The sequence below is a fragment of the Herpailurus yagouaroundi genome, unplaced genomic scaffold (assembly GCF_014898765.1).
Source record: "Herpailurus yagouaroundi ecotype Mexico unplaced genomic scaffold, PumYag 210, whole genome shotgun sequence".
NCBI classification, from domain to species: Eukaryota; Metazoa; Chordata; class Mammalia; order Carnivora; family Felidae; genus Herpailurus; species Herpailurus yagouaroundi.
Window position 1 is genome coordinate 12,466,953 of NW_024412441.1, and position 19,126 is coordinate 12,486,078.

Here is a 19,126-nt window from a genome sequence, read left to right on the forward strand (position 1 = left end):
ATAACACAATCTTGTGAGGCCATTGTGAGGATCAAGTGAGTTATGCATAAAAATATTCATCATAATTTTGGTAATAAGTAGTAATTTAGTAAATTCCCATTTCCTTCCTTTCTTTGATTTAGCATTAATGATTTTTTTTTTTTGGTGTGTTTAGTGGTGGGAAAAGAATAGTAAAATTGAAAATATGCATAATCGAGAAATATATCTTATAATTAAACTAAATTGAAATATAAATTGAAATGTATTTTATGATTAAAAAGAGAACTCTTTGCCTTATAGGGGTGTCACAGCACCTAGGAACAACATGGCAACCAAGCAAGGCTATTCCTCAGGAAAACTGTAAGGTATGTCAATAGCAAGTCTATCTTCCCTTTTCTGTGCAGTGTTTTGGTCAGGTTCAACCTTGCCTCTTTCCAGACTGTCTGACAGCAGAATCTTGGGGAGAAGAGGGGGAGTAGGGTGAGGAAAGGGACTTGGAATGACTCACTGAGGGACTACGATGTTCACCATTGCTTTAGCTCCTTTCCCTTTTTCCTGAAGCCACAGTCAGCGGGGCTGAGGTGGAGGGAGAGGTTCAGTTTGGGCTAGTGACTCTCTGAGAAGCCCTGGGTCAGGGTAGGGTAGTTACCTACATCCCTGTTCCTCGAAAGACAGAATCAGCAACATCTAGGAGCTTGTTAGAAATGCAAAAGCTCAGGTCCCACCCCAGGCCTACTGAATCGTAACATATGACAAGATTCCCAGGAATTTAGATGCACATCTAAGTTTGAGAAGGACTGAGCTAGAGCCTATGGAGTCTACTGTAGCCGCTGATCTGAATGGATGGCTGGCATTGGGACTTTTACTTCAAATTGTGTATCTCTTTTTCATTTCCTCTTTCCTGAATCCACACTGTGTGCTTTATAAATTGAGATGACAATGGCCTACTATGGCAAAAGTGGCTACTTTAATTGATCAGAACTCTCAAGAGGCCCAGAAGTGGAAGATGGTCCAGATGACAATTGAAAACTCACTTTGGAGGCAAGTAGGGTGGAGAGGGCAAAGATCTGTCAGTCAGGTGGTATCTATGGAGTACTCACTGTACACCAGGTCCCTACTATGTGCAAGCACTCTGGGTGACACAAACAAATAGCATGGTGCCATGGAAATCACTGGACTGGAAGTGTTCAGGAGATTGGGGACCGGGTCCAAACCTCCCTTTTAAGTAGCTGGGCAATTCCCCTTGCCGCCCCGCCCCCCCCCAGCATCTTTGTTTCCCATCTGAAAAACCCACGAGTCAGATTAGAAGACCCTAAATTCCCATCCAACTCTAAAAGCTCTGTGATTCCAATAATTCCAGCCCCAAAACCTTAGTCTAATTTGGTGGACAAAATGATTTTAAATGATTACACATGAAACAGAGGGCAACCCAGGACAGGATGTGATTAAGGGCTGAGTTGTGCGGAACTGGCAGCGTAGGGTTTAAGGACTCCTGGAAGCTGTGTGTAAAGAGCAGGGTCTGGAACCTCCCTAAACTCCTCCCCTCGGTCCCAGAGCCAATACAGAAGGGGGCGGGCTGGACTTTCACGCTAGGCCACAAGGTGTCGCTGTCATGATGTGAAATCCATGGCTGGCAGGGATGCTTCCTGGGAAAACCTTTGCTACCCGTCTGGGTAAAGGGACAACGCTAGCTTCCAGACCTGAAAACACAGGTTTCTAAGGGTGCTGAGCAGCTTAGAGCACACGGTTGTCTTTTGTCTAAGCAGAAATCAGTGTGTACCCTCTACCCTGCCCAGATTGACTCAGACACCACAAAAGAAGTGACAAGCAAGAATGTCAGTGCAGGACGCATAAAGGAGCCCGCCTCCTTACACACGCGCGCGCGGGCGCGCACACACACACACACACACACACACACACACACACTTTTTGGACATCGAGGTATCAGGACCACCCCCCTTCCTTCCCACACTGGGTCTCTACCCCACAGATCAGCTCCTTGCTTGCCCAGAAGGCAACAAGGAATACTAGCCTAAACCAGAAGCCTTCGCTTCACTTGCTCACCCCCAGGAGAGTTTGCCCTGGCGGTGGAGACAAGAGGCTTCAGCACAGAAGCCTAAGACTCTAGGCTAGTCACTGTCCTGGAGTGAGCAGTGTCCACCCCAAAGCCAGCAGCACTCAACATTCTCTCCATGTCATTTCCCTCGAAAGGGGGATGTGTGTGAGTGAAAAGTAGTGTTTTTTAAGGCTCTACTATGTGCTGAGCTCTGACCAAGGTGCTTTACATATATTGCTCATGGGTCCACTTCCTCTGCACTGGTTCCCACTACTGACTCTCACTTTGCGCCCCTGAAAAACAACACAAACAAACTGAAAACCTCTAAATCTCCTAGGGAAATAACCAACAGTTACTCTGATGTGTAGGCGAAAGTGCACAGAACTTGCAGCCCCCACACCTTGGACATTTTCAGTTCTGTTTCTTGACAATCATGTGACAATACATATATTATTTAACCTTTCTGAGCCTCAATTTCCACATCTGTAAAATAAAGCAAAGTTATATAGAAACAACTTTTTTTGTGTTTAATTTTGTTGTTTTGATTTTTTTTTCTTGAGGTGTAATTTACATACTACAAAGTGCACATATCATCAGTGTATAGCCCATTGAATTTTCAGGCTAACCATCCCAACACCCAGACTAAAAACAGAACACTGCCAGTATCTCAGAGCCCATTACCCCCTCTTCCAGTCACTAACCTTCCCCCCTCCCTCCCACCAAGGTACATACTAGCCTGACTTGTAAGAACACAAATTCGTGTTTGCTATTTTTATATTTAATATAAGTGGAATCATACAATATGTACTCCTTCATTTCTGGTTTCTTTCACTAAACATCTTGTTTTTACAGGTAGCAATAGTTTGTTTTTTATTTTTGGAAGTGGCGGTGGGGAACATAAGCAGGCAAGGGGAGAGAGAGAAGAGGAGAGACAAGTGGGCTGTGCTGTCAGCATACAGCCTGACGTGGGGCTCAGACTCACAAACCATGAGATCTTGACCTGAGCCAAGGTCAAGAGTCAGATGCTTAACCAACTGAGCCACCCAGGCACCCAATGGTTTGTTCTTTATACTTGCTGTATAGTATTTCACTGTGAATATACAACAATTTATCCACTCTATAGCTAATGGATATTTGGGTAATTGCTTGTTGGGGGACTATCATAAATAGTGCTTCTCTGAACATTCTAGTATCTCTTTCTCTTTTTTTTCAATTTTTAAAATTGTGGTTAACATGAAATTTACCACCTTACCCATTTTTAAATGTGCAGTTCGGTGGTATTAAATACATTCATAATTTTGTGCAACCATCACCAAAAAACATCTCCAGAACTCTTTTCATCTTATAAAACTGAAACTCTATACCCATTAAACACTAACTCTATTTCCTCCTCCCTCCAACTTCTGGTAGCCACCATTCTATTTTCTGTCTCTATGATTTTGATTACTCTGAGTACCTTATATCTTTTGGTGAACATTTTGTATTCAAATGTGTTAGACACAGTATCTGTTAGACTAATATCTCTCATGAATGTAAATGCAAAAATCCTCAACCAAATATCAGCAAGTCAAATCCAACAATGTAAAAAAGAAAGACATTCCGCAATTAAGTGGGATTTGTATCAGGTATGTGAAGCTGGTTAAACATTCAAAAATCAATGAATGTAATAAATCGTATCGGTAGGTTCAAGAAGAATACATCACATGATCATATCAACAGATGCAGATAAAACATTTGACAAAATCACATTCATGATAAAAACTTTCAGTAAATTAGAAATAGAGGGAAACTTCTTCAACTTGATAAAGAATAACCACGACAAATCTATAGCTAACATCATACTTAATCGTGAGAAGCCCAAAGCTTTACCACTAGTATCAGGAACAAGGAGCAACGTTGTCCTCTCTCACCCTCTCCCACTACTTTTCAACATCATACTGGAAATTCTAGCTAATGCACTAAGACAAGAGAAGAAAAGGAAAAATATGTATGTGTGTATATATATGTATATATATATATATGTATATATATATATATATATATATATGGAACAAATAAAACTGTCTTTGTTTGCAGATGACATGATTGTCTATGTAGAAAATGTCTATGTAGAAAATCTGAAGGAATCCATAAAAACAATCCTGGAACTAATAAGTGATTATAGCAAACTTTTAGGATACAAAATTAGTTTACAAGTCACTTTTCTATATACCAGAAGTGAAATAGTGGAATTTGAGATTAAAACCACACTACCATTTCCATTAGCATCTCTCAAAATGAATTGCTTAGGTATTTATCTAACAAAATATGTATAAGATCTATATGAGGAAACCCATGAAACTGTGATGAAAGAAATCAAAGAAGAGCTAAATAAGTGGGGAAATATTCTATGGGTAAGAAGACTCAATATTGTCAGTATATCCGTTCTTCCCACTTTTATCTGTAGATTCAATGCAATCCCACTCATAATCCCATCAAATTATTTTGTGGATATTGACAAATGGATTCTAAAGTTTATATGGAGAAACTGAGACCCAAAATAGCCAACACAGTATTGAAGGAGGAAAACGAAGTTGGAAGACTGACAAGACCCAAATTTAAGACTAACTGTAAAGCTACAGTAATCAACACAATGTGGTATTGGTGAAAAAAATAGACAAATTGATCAGTGGAACAGAATAGAGAGCCAAGAAATAGATCCACACAAATGTAGTCAATTGATTTTTCACAAAGAGCAAAGACAATACAATGGAGCAAAGACAGTTTTTTTCAAAAAATCATCCCAGAACAACTGGATAGCCACATACAAAAATATGAATTTAAATGCAGACTTTACACACTTCCTAAAAATTAATTCAAAAGGGTCACAAACCTATGCATGAAACACACAACTATAAAACTCGTAGAAGATAACCTAGGAGCAAATCCAGGTGACCTAGGGTTTGGCAACAACTTTTTAGATGCAGCACCAAAGGTGTACTCTATGAAAGAAAGAAATGTTAGGCTGGATTTCATTAGAATTAACAAAAAAATTCCACTCTGTGAAAGATATTGTCAAGAGAAGCTACAGACTGGGAAAGATGATTGCAAGAGACATATCTGATAGAAAAACTATTACTTAAAATATAAAAATGATTCTTAAAACTCAACAGAAAGAAAAGTAACAAACTGATTTTAAAAATAGGCCAAATATCTCAGAAACACCTCACCCAAGATGTACAGATGGTAAACAAGCATATGAAAAGGTGTTCTACATCCGATGTCATCAGGGAAATGCAAATGAAAACAACAATGAGATATCCCTATACTCCTGTTAGAATGACCAGATGAAACTGGCCCAAACTATATTACAAAGCTATAGTAAGCAAAACAGTATGATATTGACATGAAAACAGACACATAGATCAGTGGAAGAGAATAGAGAGCCCAGAGATAAACCTATGCATATACGGTTAATTAATTTATGACAAAGGAGCCAAGAATACACAATGGGGAAAGGATAGTCTCTTAAATTGTGTTGGGAAAACTGGACAGCCACATGCAAAGGAATAACACTGGACCCATATCTTACACTATACACAGAAATCAACTCAAAATGTACTAAATACTTAAAATGTAAGACCTGAAATCTTAAAGGTCCTAGAATAAAACATAGGTGATAGGCTCCTTGACATCAATCTTGGCAATGGTTGTTTGGATCTGGCCCCAAAAACAAAGGCCTAAAAGCAAAAATAAGTAAGTGAGACTACACCAAATCAAAAAGTTTCTGCACACTTTGAGGCACCTGGGTGGCCTCATTTGGTTAAGTGTCCAGCTCTTGGTTTTAGCTCAGGTCATGATCTTATGGTTTATGAGATTGAGCCCCATGTTGAGCTCTGCACTAACAGTGGGGAGCCTGCTTGGGATTCTTTCTCTCTCTCTCTCTGCCTCTCCCTTGCTGGTGCTCTCTCTCACTCTCTCTCAAAATAAATATAATAAACATTAAAAAAAAAAAAAAGCTTCTGCACAGCAAAAGGAACCATCAACAAATCAAAAGGCAACTTACAGAATGGGAGAAAATATTTGTAAATCATATATCTGATAAGGGTCTGATGTCCAACATATGTAAAGAACTCATACAACTCAATAGAAAAAATTTATTAAAAATAGCCTGAGGACCTGAATAGACATTTTCCCAAAGATATACAGATGGCTAGCAGGTAACATAAAAAGATGCTTAACATCACTAATCAGCAGGGATATGCAAATTAAAACCAGGATTAAATATCACCTCATACCTGTCTGAATGACTAGTATCAAAAAGACAAGGAATAATAAGTGTTGGCAGGGTTATGGAGAAAAAGGAACCCCCATGCACTTGTTGCAGCCGCTATGGGAAACAGTATGGAGGTTCCTCAAAAAATGCATAATAGAATTACCACATGATCCAGCAATTCTACTTCTGGGTATTTATCCAAGGAAAGTGAAATCACTATCACAAAAAGATATATATTTGCACACACCATATTCCTTGAAGCATTATTTACAATAGCCAAGACATGGGAACAAATTGAGTGTTCTATGGATGAATAGACAATGTAAATGTGATATGTATAATGGAATATTATTAACCCATAAAAAGAAGGAAATCCTGCCACTTGAAACAACATTCATGGACCTTGAGGACATTATGCTAAGTGAGATGAGTCAAACAAAGACAAATACGAATTATCTCACTTATCTATGGAATCTAAAAAAAAGTAACTCATCAGTACAGAGAACAGATTGGTGGTTGCCAGAGGTGGGGATAGAAGATGGGAGAAATGGGTGAAAAAAAAAAAAAAGGAATAGCCAACAGAACACTGATATTAAATTCTGGCAGGGATGTGGAGCAAGAGGAACTCTCACTTATTACTGGTGTAATGCAAAATGGTACGGCCACTTTGAAAGACAATTTTGTTTGGTGATTTCTTACCAAACTAGACATACTCTTACCATATAATCCAATAATCACGTTCCTTGATATTTACCCAAGGAAGTTGACAACTTAGGTTTATACAAAAACCTGTATATGGTTGTTTATAGCAGCTTTATTCATAATTGCTAACCTTGGAAACAACCAAGATGTCTTTCAGTAGGTGAATGGATAAACAAATTGGCACATCAGACAATGGAATATATTCAATCTAAAAAGAAACGGCTACCCATGAAAGGATATAGGGGAAACTTAAATGCATATTACTAAGTGGAAAGAAGCCAATCTGAAAAGGCTGCCTACTGTATGGTTTCAAGCATAATACATTCTGGGAAAGGCCAAACTATGGAGACATTAAAGAGATCAGTCATTGCCCGGGGTTTGTAGGGCAGTGATACAACTGTATTTTACTGCAATGGGGGATATATACCCTTACAAATTTGTCCAAGCCCATAGAATGTACAGCACCAGAAGTGACCCCCAATGTAGACTATGGACTTTGGGTGACCATGATATGTTAATGTAGGTTCATTAGTTGTAACAAATGTGCCATTCTGGTGTGGGAAATTGATAATGGGGGAGGCTAAGCACGTTTGGGGGCAGGAAAGTATATGGGAAATCTGCATACTTTCTGCTCAATTTTTCTGTAAACTTAAAACTGCCCTAAAAATAAATTAAATATATGTATAACACTTAATGCCTGGTAGGCTTCATTGCACATGGATAAGGTGGGGGGAACCAGCTATTTCTCTGGGAAGTTCCCAGATATCAGTCTGTGGAGCAGTGTTTCTATAGTAAGTTTCTCTAGAAAAGAATCCCCCAATCTCCCATTGAGATGGCATTATGCCAGCTGTCAGAGTTTTGAAAGTAGGAGGAGGGAATGGAACTGAGGATGGAACTACTCTTTCAACTTGCCCTCTTGTTTTCATTGTCACACCTCACACTCGCCTTCGTGTTTCTTGTGGATTTCCAAGTTTTTATCCCCTTCTCCTCAGTGTTCCTTTCTGAGAGTCACAGCTTTCTGCACTGTGCAATCAATTATGTTTCCTCCATTATCTTTCTAACTTGCAAGAAATTGGTGGAATCTCTTGTGTGCTAGTCCCTCCACTTCCTCTTTTTTTTGAATCTTTATTTAACTTTTATCTCAGTGGCATAATTAGCCAATCTTCTCACCCACCATAAATCAGTATTTCACTCTACATTGCTTTTTCCCCTCACTCTCACATCCAGTTTTTCATCAAGTCTAATTGATTGTTATATTTCAATTATCTCCTGCATACATATCCACCAATACCACTTTAGATCTAGCCCCCCCCCCCTTGGACCATTTGAAAAAAAGAGATTGTAATCTAAGGGTAAGAGAAAGTCCTGAAGTGAGTATTTGCCTTTGTGTTTCAGTCCTGACCAGGAGAACGTGCACCAGTGTGAATGTTCCTGGCCATTTATTTGGCTGGTGTTCTCTAATAGAGAGATGGTTGTTATGGCAAAATAACAGTATTTCTTGGGATAACTCCTTCCTTTTATCCTGACCTTCTGTGCTTATCAAAGAATTTCCTGGAATGAATGTTATTTCTCACTTTCCTTCCTTCTGAGAGGAGTCTGGGTTGTACTATTGGTAACTATTACCGAAAAATAACCAATAGGTCTTGTGATTGGAAACCATGGAACATGATTACTGTTGAGAGAACTGCATCTGTTTGACGTGATAAGCGAAGGCCCAGGTCCTAAGTCCATGATCACCCCCAGAAAGTTCTGATGCTCTGGGGAAATGCAACTGTCCAGCCTCTCCCTCACCCTCTACCATATTCTGAAACAGCCTCTCCCTCACCCTCCACCATATTCTGAAACAGAACTCACCATACTTTCCGTGTTACCCAATATATTATCAAAGGATAGGCAGCATGGCTGCAATACAGGCAATCGAGAAATAAGCTGAGAAAATCTCATTATGTCAGACTGATGACTTCTTCTTTAGTAAGAAAATAGGTAGAGCCAAGCACTCACATACACACACACACACACACACACACACACACACACACACGCACACAACGTATTATCTGTGTATATACACATGCACATAAAGAATTCATATTTATATTTATATCTCTAAGCTCTTCCATCACAACACATTCCTAAAAACTAGGACTCCTTTGGCTCTACTGGTTGCCAAGGTGATTCTTGCTGGAGTAAACACAGTTTTGCTGGTCGACTCAAACAGAGAGAGCTTCATTTAGGACACTTCGGGCTCTCTGTTAAGATCCCTCCCCTTTCCTGAGGTCCTTCTTCCTGCCCACTCCTTCCCCAGTGCCAGGAAGAAATGCACACTGCCAGCTGCAGAGCTGGCTCAAGGTCTGAGGAGCTCTGTGTGGGAATCCTCAGTTAACACATGAGCCCAAAAAGCAACAGGAAAAAAATCTCAGTGCTCAGCTGAATTCCAGAAGCCTACTCATTCCAATACTAACAGATGAGTAGGAGAACAGGAAGGCAAGTGTCATGATCCCACCCCTCCCATTTTCCCTGGCTCCCTCTTCTGACCCTTCCAGCCTCCTCCTCCTCTTCCCCCAATTCCTACATCTGAGGCAACTCTGATCCTTCAGTCTGGGGACCCGGCATCTTTCACTTCTCAGTCTTTCAATGTTATGGTCTTTGAGCCAATGAAGGCTGTACTAAAACTCAAAGCAATTTTTTGAAAAGGATGTGATAAAAGAGCTTTGGAAAAGTTTAGTGTACCTTCCCAGGAAGACAGCAGTGCCTTAAAACAGCACAGTCTACATAGCCAGGGCATCCCTGTGAGTCCCTCTGACCTGGCCCAGGTGGCCAGAACAAGAAAGAAGGCCAACAGGGCCAGCTCCTCTCACATGTCATCCCTGGGCACAATTTTTGTCTCTAAACTACAAAATTTTCATCTGTTCTTTTCTTTTCCCTTCCTTCCCCCTTCCTTCCCTCCCCCCTTTTCTTCCTTTCCTTCCCTCCCCTTTCTTTTCTTTTTTTCTTTCTTTCTTTCTTTCTTTCTTTCTCTCTTTCTTTCTCTTTCTTATTTTCTCTGTCTCACTAATATGAAATGAAACAAGGGGACTTTCATTTTGAGGTCTGGCTGGGCCTTTGAATGTGCTCTGTTTCTCCCTAGATCACCCCAGAGGCAAAACTGTCTCTGCTGGTTTTTCCAAGAAATCCACTCATGCCAAATCTTGGTGAGTTTAGCCGAATTTTTATAAGATTTGGTGGGGTTACAAAAGAGGATCACATCACAAAATGAGGACTCTTTTCTCCTCTCACCAGCTGCTTCTCCCCTCTGCTCTCCCTCCTCTCTGCCTACCATCCCTCCAAATTCTTCCCATTCTCTTGTAGTGCTGACATCTGCCCCTGGGTGAGGATGAGGTGCTTGGGGGGAAGGTAGAAAAGGAGTTACAGGTATATTCTACCCCAAATTTATATAAACATATCTGTCAAAGTGCTCAGAAGAACAAATGCCTCTTTATTAACACAACTCACTCTCTTTAGAGCACAGTTATATTACAGATAGCAAATCTTTCCCCATGATATCAGGATATCTATATATGTATGTATGCATGTATGTATGTATGTATCTATCTATCTATATCATGTTAGTAACACTAGAAATCACTTTTTCTGGGGGGGCACCTGGGTGGCTCAGTTGGTTAAGCAGCTGACTCTTGATTTTGGCTTAGGTCATGATCTCATGGTTCATGGGATTGAGACCTGCATCGGGCTTCTTGCTGAGGTGGAGCTTGCTTGATATTCTCTCTCTCTCTCTCTCTCTCTCTGGCCCTCCCCCACTCACACACACTGTGTCTCTCTTTGTCTTTCAAAATAAATAAACTTAAAAAAAAGAAATCACTTTTTTTTTTTGTAGAGAAAGAGAAAATGAGAGGGTTAGGGATAGAGAGAGAGGGAGAGAGAGAATATCAAGCAGGCTCCATGCTCAGCTTGGAGTTGACCTGGTACTCAATCTCATGAGATCATGACCTGAGCCTAAATGAAGAGTCAGATGCCCACTGACAGCCAGAAATCACTTTTGACTCCAGACCCAAATAGACACTGTAAGCCTCTTTCTTTTCTGGGGGCTTGCTTTGGTCTCCTTGGAGAATATGGTTGTTTTTTGGTCAGCGCTGCTGCTCTCCACTCTACTTCCTGGTAGCTGGAGCCACCTCTATACCTCTTTCTTGTCACCAAAGGCTGTCCTGCTCCCTGGGGCTTGCCTAGTGGTAAACCATGTGGCTCTTGTAGCCAGTGATATTTTCCTAATGTAGAAGGGGTTTCTCTGTCTCGCATTCAGGTTTGTGACTTTTATGGCTCTGGTTCTTAGACATAGGCCCTCCTGCTATAGCTCTTGTATGTGGCTCTTTTCTTTGAAGGATATCCCTCAGTGTTGCACATAAAATATTCCTTAATACCAATCTATATGCACTATTCCAAGGCCAAATCCTACTGCCCTGACTCTCTTCTAATTCAGTGTCATCCATGGCTCTTCTTGGTGTGTACAGTGTGGATGGAAGGATATAATACTGTTAATTCTTGTATCCTGGGCATCTCCCAAACCATCTACCTCAAAGCCTCCCTGCTTCTCCCAGAACTCCTGTGTTTGTTGGATCTTCATGCAAATAAAATTCTTTTTATTTTATTAAAAAAATTTTTTTAGTGTTTATTTTTGAGAGAGAGACAGAGCACATGCAGTGTGAGAGGGAGACACAGAATCAGAAGCAGGCTCCAGGCTCTGAGCTGTCAGTACAGAGCCCAACGTGGGGCTCGAACTCACGAACTGCAAGATCATGACCTGAGTTGAAGTCAGACGCTTAACTGACTGAGCCACCCAGGCGTCACATGAATAAAATTCTTTAAAGCCTATCCTGGCATTCTAGAACAGGGCTGTCTAATGGAAATGTGATGCAACTCCCATATGTAACTTAACATTTTCTAACAGCTACATTAAAAAGAAAAGAAACAAGTGAAATAATTTTAATAATATTTAAAATACTATCATAGTGGGGTGCCTGGGTGGCTCAGTCGGTTAAGCGGCCAACTTCAGCTCAGGTCACAATCTCGTGGTCCATGAGTTCAAGCCCTGCATCGGGCTCTGGGCTGATGGCTCAGAGCCTGGAGCCTGCTTCCGATTCTGTGTCTCCCTCTCTCTCTGCCCCTCCCCCGTTCATGCTCTGTCTCTCTCTGTCTCAAAAATTAATAAAACGTTAAAAAAAATAAAAAAAATACTATCATAGTAATAAATTATCATCATAAAAGAATTTAGTGAATATTTTTGGTAGTAAGTCTTTGAAATCTAGTATGCATTTTATACTTACAGCATATCTCAGTTCAGACTAGCCACATTTCAAGTGCTAGTTGCTGTCATATTGGACAGTACAGTCCTAGAGTTTCAAGGGTTGGTATAGAAATAGGTTCCTCTCATGTATACAAAATATGTACAGATGTATCAAGTACAAACTTCTCAGCTGAGCTTTTAAGGCCGTCTGTAATGGGCTCCACCATTCCAGCCAGGCTGGTCTTCTTGTTGGTGCTCTTTACCTCTATTTATTTCTGCCACTATTCTTAGCCTTTGCTATTCTCCTAATGATCCTCTCTCTTTCCCCTTTGCTGTTCTAACTCCAAACCCGCTACACTTCCATTTCTTCCTAGACGACAGCAGTTCCAATAGCTCTTTCTCACAGCTTTCTAAGTAAATCTTTGTAGGTGGAACCATCCTCTCCACTAAAACTGGAAGCCTTTTTAGAAAAGTATCCATATTATTTATAATACTTTTCAGTCACCCATATGGTTTGTCCTAGCACAGTACACACTAAAAATGCCTTAAGGCTTAATAGGCTATTAGATATAGTTCTTATACCATTTCCTATGTACCTTGTCTCTCTAGTTAGATTGAAAACTCCTCCCAAACAATATGTTGGTTCTTTGTTGTTGTTGTTGTTTTTCAAGTGAGGTACAGTCGACACATAATGTTACATTAGTGTCAGGTATACAACATTGTGATTCCACAAGTCTGTATGTTATGCTGTGCTCACACAAGTGTAGCTACCATCTGTCACCATACAACCCAATTACCATACCACTGACTATATTTTTATACCATACCTTTTATCCCTGTGACTTACTCATTCTATAACTGGAAGCCTGTACCTCCCAGTTTCCTTCACTCATTTTGCCCCTTTCCCCATGGCAACTGTTAATGTGTTCTCTCTATTTATGGGTCTTTTTCTGATTTTTGTTTGTTTGTTCATTTGTTTTGTTTTTTGGACTCCACATATAAATGAAATCATATGGTTTTTGTCTTTCTCTGACTGACTTATTTCACTTAGCATAATACAATCTAGGTCCATCCATGTTGTTGCAAATGGTAAGATCTAATTTTTTAATGGCTAATATTCCATTATATATGTATACATATATTTATGTATACATATATAAGTCTCCCATCTTTTTTTTTTAATTTTTTTTAAACGTTTTATTTATTTTTGAGACAGGGAGAGACAGAGCATGAACGGGGGAGGGGCAGAAAGAGAGGCAGACACAGAATCTGAAGTGGGCTCCAGGCTCTGAGCTGTCAGCCCAGAGCCTGACGCAGGGCTCGAACTCATGGACCGCGAGATCGTGACCTGAGCTGAAGTCGGCCGCTTAACCGACTGAGCCACCCAGGCGCCCCTATAAGTCTCCCATCTTTATCCATTCATCTATTGATGGACACTTACTCTGGCTCCATATCTTGGCTATTGTAAATAATGCTACAAACATAGGGGTGTATATATCTTTTTGAATTAGTACTTTCATTTTCTTTCGGTAAATACCTAGTAGTAGAATCACTGAATCATAAGGTAGTTCTATGTTTAACTTTGAGGAACCTGCATACTGTTTTCCACAGCAGCTGTACCAAGTTACATTCCCACCAGTAGTGCACGAGGGTTTCTTTTTCTTTATATCATCACCAACACTTATTATTTGTATTTTTGATTCTAGCCATTCTGACAGGTGTTAGGTAATATCTCATGGTGGTTTTGATTTGACTTTCCCTAAAGATTGTGATGTTGAGATCTTTTCATGTGTCCATTTGCCATCTGAATTTCTTCTTTGGAAAATGTCTATTCAGATCCTCTGCCCATTTTTTAAACAGATTATTTGTTTTTTGGTATTGAGTTGTATAAGTTCTTTATATATTTTGGATATTAACCCCTTGTTAGATATGTCATTTGAAAATAACTTCTCCTATTTAGTCGGTTGCCTTTTCTTTTGTTGATGGTTTCCTTCACTGTGCAAAAGCTTTTTATTTTGGTATAGTCTCAATAGTTATTTTTGTTTTTGTTTCCCTCGCCTGAGGAGATATATCTAGAAAAATGTTCCTAAGACTGTTGTCAAATAGATTACTGCCTGTGTTCTCTTCTAGTATTTTTGTGGTCTCAGGTCTCACATGTAAGTCTTTAAACCATTTTGAACTTATTTTTGTATATGGTATTTTAAAAAATGGTCCAGTTTCATTCTTTTGCATGTAGCTGTCCAGTTTTCCCAGAACCATTTATTGAAAGCGTTGTATATTCTTGCCTCCTTTGTTGTAGATTAATTGATCATATAAGCATGGGTTTACCTCAAGGGTTTCTATTCTGTTCTATTTATCTATGTGCCTATTGTATGCCAGCACCATACTGTTCTGATTACTACAGTTTTGTAGTATATCTTAAAATCTGGAATTATGAAACTTCTAGCTTTGTTCTTCTTTCTCAAGATTCTTTTGGCTATTTGGGGTCTTTTGTGGTTCCATACAAATTTTAGGATTATTTGTTGCAGTTCTGTGAAAAATGCTATTGGTGTTTTGATAGAGATTGCACTGAATCTATAGATTGCTTTGGGTGGTATGGACATTCTAATAATATTAATTCTTCCAACCCATGAGCATAGAATATCTTTCCATTTGTTTGTTTTGGTTCTTTTTTTAATCTGTCAAATCACTTAGCACAAATTCTTCCAGGATTTCAATATCTAAGTTTAGCCAAAATTGCAAAGTATTTCACAGATTAGTAGGTGCTTTTGCATACATAATCTTATTTGATTCTCAAGACAACCCTTTGAGATAGAACTTACTGATATTATCATCACTTTATAAATGGTCAATGTGAGGCTCAGAGAAGGTGATTAATTTGCTTGACCTCACACAGCAGGGACATGCTAAAGAGTCCAAACATCTACTTACAAATGAGAAGCCTTGTTTTTCAAATCTGTGGTTACCACCTCTACCTCTGTCACACCCCACCCCTACTCCTTCCAAATCAAGGAGTGAACCAGGAGTGAACCAGGAGTTTGGTTTTGCTTTATTTTAATAATTAATGTTCTCCAGGATATCCTTGAGCATCTGGTCCTGCTGTGTTCAAGAATAAACATTTGGGAACTACTCCTCAGACAATGCTATGTAGAGGGCAGCTCCCTTTTTTGCTCTTATGGGGAGAATTTCCAGGGCAAGACATCCTTGTAAGGGATCTCCCCACCTGCTTCTCTTCCCTGACCTGAAAATGAAAAGAATGTAAAGATTGTTAAATATGTGTGAATGAACACTGTTCAGTAATAGTTCTATCTAAATGTAAACTTTCATGATTATTGCTCCAACAATCCAGTGATAATAGTTCAGAACTTTGAGCCCACACATCCCCTTTCCACACAGAATGCCCCACACCCATTAAAAACAGCATTATTAAAAACAGCAGCTACTGGGCGTGCTTGGAAATAAATCTTCTCAAGTAAATAACTTGGAATGTTTTTATTTTCAAATATCAAAGGGAGCCTGGACCACATTATGGCTAATTGACTACATATTTCCATGAGCAGAAATGAAGCTATATTTTAGTTATAAGGATACCAACCACATTGTCTTTAATGCTGGTTACCAGCTTTTAAAAAAGAGATGAGAGAGAGAAGCAAAAAGTGAACTGCACACTGAATTTCAGCCTAACTTAAATCTTACCCCTAGTTCTAGAACAAGTTGGTAATGGGGGAATGTGGTGCATGCATTTTGGCCTAATTATAGCATTTGTAACCATGCTGCCATGGCCCTACCTTTGTGTAGATCTCTTCTGATAAGGAAATGTTCTAATGGACAATGTTCTCTCTCTCCTCCCTGGAGGGAGCTGATTAAAGTAGCCTAGATGACTAGAAAAACAGTGCATTCTGAAAGCTGAGCATACTGGAAAGAAGAGCCATTCCTGAAGAAACATTTATAACAAAGTTGATCTTTTAAAATGATTTGCATAATTGTTTTTGCGTTACATGTTAATTAGGCTTAACAAGCATTATTTATTTTAGAACCTAACCAAACATATCTGGGCTTAACTGAGAGAGAGAAGTCCAAGAGGAGGGTGGAGAATTCCCAGTGTGGAGCCCTCCCTTGCAGCCTCTCACTGCCCATCTGTCTCAGGGGAAGGTCTGCAAATGAAGCCTCACCTAGCACCTTATCCTCCCTGTCTATCTCCTCCCTGTTTACTGTTAAGAAAATGGCTCAACTGGGGACTTCTAAAACCTCTAGACTGTGGGTGGCCTTGATTAAATGCTCAAGGAAGACAAGAAGAGAGAGGAAAATCTTGACTGTCCAGAACATTTGGGTAATGAGTCTTACTGGGTGGTGGAAATTTCCCAGATAACTGAGCATTTGCTTCTTCAAGGCCTGAAGTTAACCATTTCAAATGGCAGTCTACATCAAATGTGTCACTCTTCCCTGAGTTTTTAAACAATAGACATAATTTAACATTTTCTTGACTGAGTCACAACAATTATACATTAACTTGTAATAGAAATACAATAGAAAGATGACTTCAGAGGTTGCTGAGCCTGTATGATGGTTTATTCCCATATTAAATGACTCAGATTTGTATATATGTAATTCCTTGTAATGACTTTTTGTAGTTTTTGTGAAACCTCCCTCTTTCTGGTCAGAGTACTAACCATGAGCAATCCTTTACCCCTCTTTGAAGGGATAGTTTCAAAGAATAACTAGAATACCTGGAATAATGATGGTGTCTATATTGGGTGTAAAGTGGAGGTAAATAGGCTTTGATGGAGGACGCAAGAGAGCAAATAGGACTTTCTGCCGAACTTCCTCACTGAGTTTTCTGTATGGTACGTTCTGTGTGGGAAGATTGTCAGAAAGCTGAATTCTGGAAAGGTGAAATGTTATTATAGACACTCCAGGAAGTTGATTTGAAAACTCAGAAGGATGCTAAGGTGAGGTATGAATCTCCCTCACAGAATTTATAATAAAAATGATTTTTCCGAAAACAAAAGCAACATGTGCCAAGTTTAAAATATTTAAATCTTATAGATATACACAATGTGAAAAAGCAAAGCCCCTCATATTATCTACATTTCTACCACCAAATAACAACTTGTGAAAAGTACCTCAGTGTTTTTTTTTCTATCCACATCCTAGCATATTATTATGACTTTTTTAAAAGATAAGTTTAGTATCATACACGACTTTGCTTTACAACTTGACCTTTCAACTTACCAGTTTGTCTTGGCTATCTCCTGAATTCTCTGCTGTTGGATATTTGGATAGTACCCAGTGTTTCAGGGTTGCAGGTAACAAAGAAATGGACATCTTTGTATACATAGAATTGAGTATTCAGGGAAAATAAATTCTTAGATGTAGAATTTGTCCTTTGTATTAATTTCCTAAGGCTGCTGTAACAAAGTACCACAAACTGAGTGGCTTAAAACAACAGAAATGTACTCTTTCACAGTTTTGAAGGTTCAAAATCCAAAACCAAGATGTCAACAGGGCTGGGCTTTCTCTGAAACCTATAAGGGTCCTCTTCCTTGCCTCTTCCTAGCTTCTGGTGGCTTGCTGGCAATCTTTGGTATTCCTTGGCAGAGATTGAGACTCTGATCTCTGCCTTCAATGTCACATGATATTTTCATGGCGTGTCTCTGTCTTCACATGGCAATCTTCTCATAAGGACACCAGTCATACTGGATTAGGACACACCCCCACTCCAGGATGACATCATCTTAACTGATGACATCTACAACCACTTTATTTCCAAATAAGGTCACATTCTGAGATGCTGGGGGTTAGGACTTAAAAAAAAAAAAGAAATATATATATATATATACATAGATAAATATATATTTTTAAAAATATCTATCTATCTATGTTTTTTTTTCCTATGGGGAGGGGACACAGTTTAATCCATAACATCCTCAGGGCTTTCAAAATTTTAGTACATGCTGACAAATTTTTTCCAAAAAAATTATGATTTTTGGATTTAGATTCTTACCAATAGTTGATGAGATAAGTCACAATAATTGTCAGTTATCTCATCTTTTCATCCATTGGATATTATTATTTTTATTATTTTCTAATTTATGTGGAAAATTATAACTCATTATTTTATTTTGCATTTCTTTAATTATTAGTGAAGTGAGGACATTTTTACTTGTTTTACTTATTGCTTGCATTTTTCCTGAGATTTGCCTCTATTATCTTTTGCCCATTTTTCTATTTCATCTTTTTATTATTGATGCATAAGTGCTTTTTGGTTAGTAGAAGAATCAATAAACTCTTTGCTTGTATGTGCATTCCTTCCAACTTTTTACTTCTGTCTTTGCACAGAAGTTTATTTTCTTATTCAGATATAATTGACATGTACATTGTATTTGTTTTAGGTATACAACGTAATGATTTGGTGTATGTATGTATTGCATAAACAATAAGTTTAATTAACACCCACCACCACACATAGTTACAATCTTTTTTCTTTCAGTGGGAACTTTTAAGATCTACTCTCTTAGCAGCTTTCAAATATACAACATAGTATTGTTAGCTATAGCCATCATGTTTACGTCTCAGGACTTAATTATCTTGTAATTGGAATTTGGTACCTTTTGAGCACAGAAGCTTATTTTATGTAGTTACTTTTCCCTATAAAGTCTAGGAATTTTTTCTTTTTTCTTTTTTTTAATGTTTATTTATTTTTGAAGGAGAAAGAGAGAGAGAGAGTGAGAGACAGTGTGAGCGGGGGAGGGGCAGAGAGAGAGGGACACAGAATCTGATGCAGGTTCTAGGCTTTGAGCTATCAGCACAGAGCCTGACATGGGGCTCGAACTCATGAGCTGTGAGATCATGACCT

At 39.0% G+C, this 19,126-nt stretch overlaps 1 long non-coding RNA gene across 1 annotated transcript in view; it reads left to right on the forward strand.

The window, feature by feature from the left end:
- The first annotated feature begins 277 nt into the window (after window positions 1-277).
- Window positions 278-19,126, forward strand: part of LOC121016311 (uncharacterized) — a 71,072-nt gene continuing 52,223 nt past the window's right edge. The window contains exon 1 of the long non-coding RNA XR_005784219.1: window positions 278-344. This is a non-coding gene — a long non-coding RNA (uncharacterized LOC121016311). The remainder of the gene's footprint in view (window positions 345-19,126) is intronic.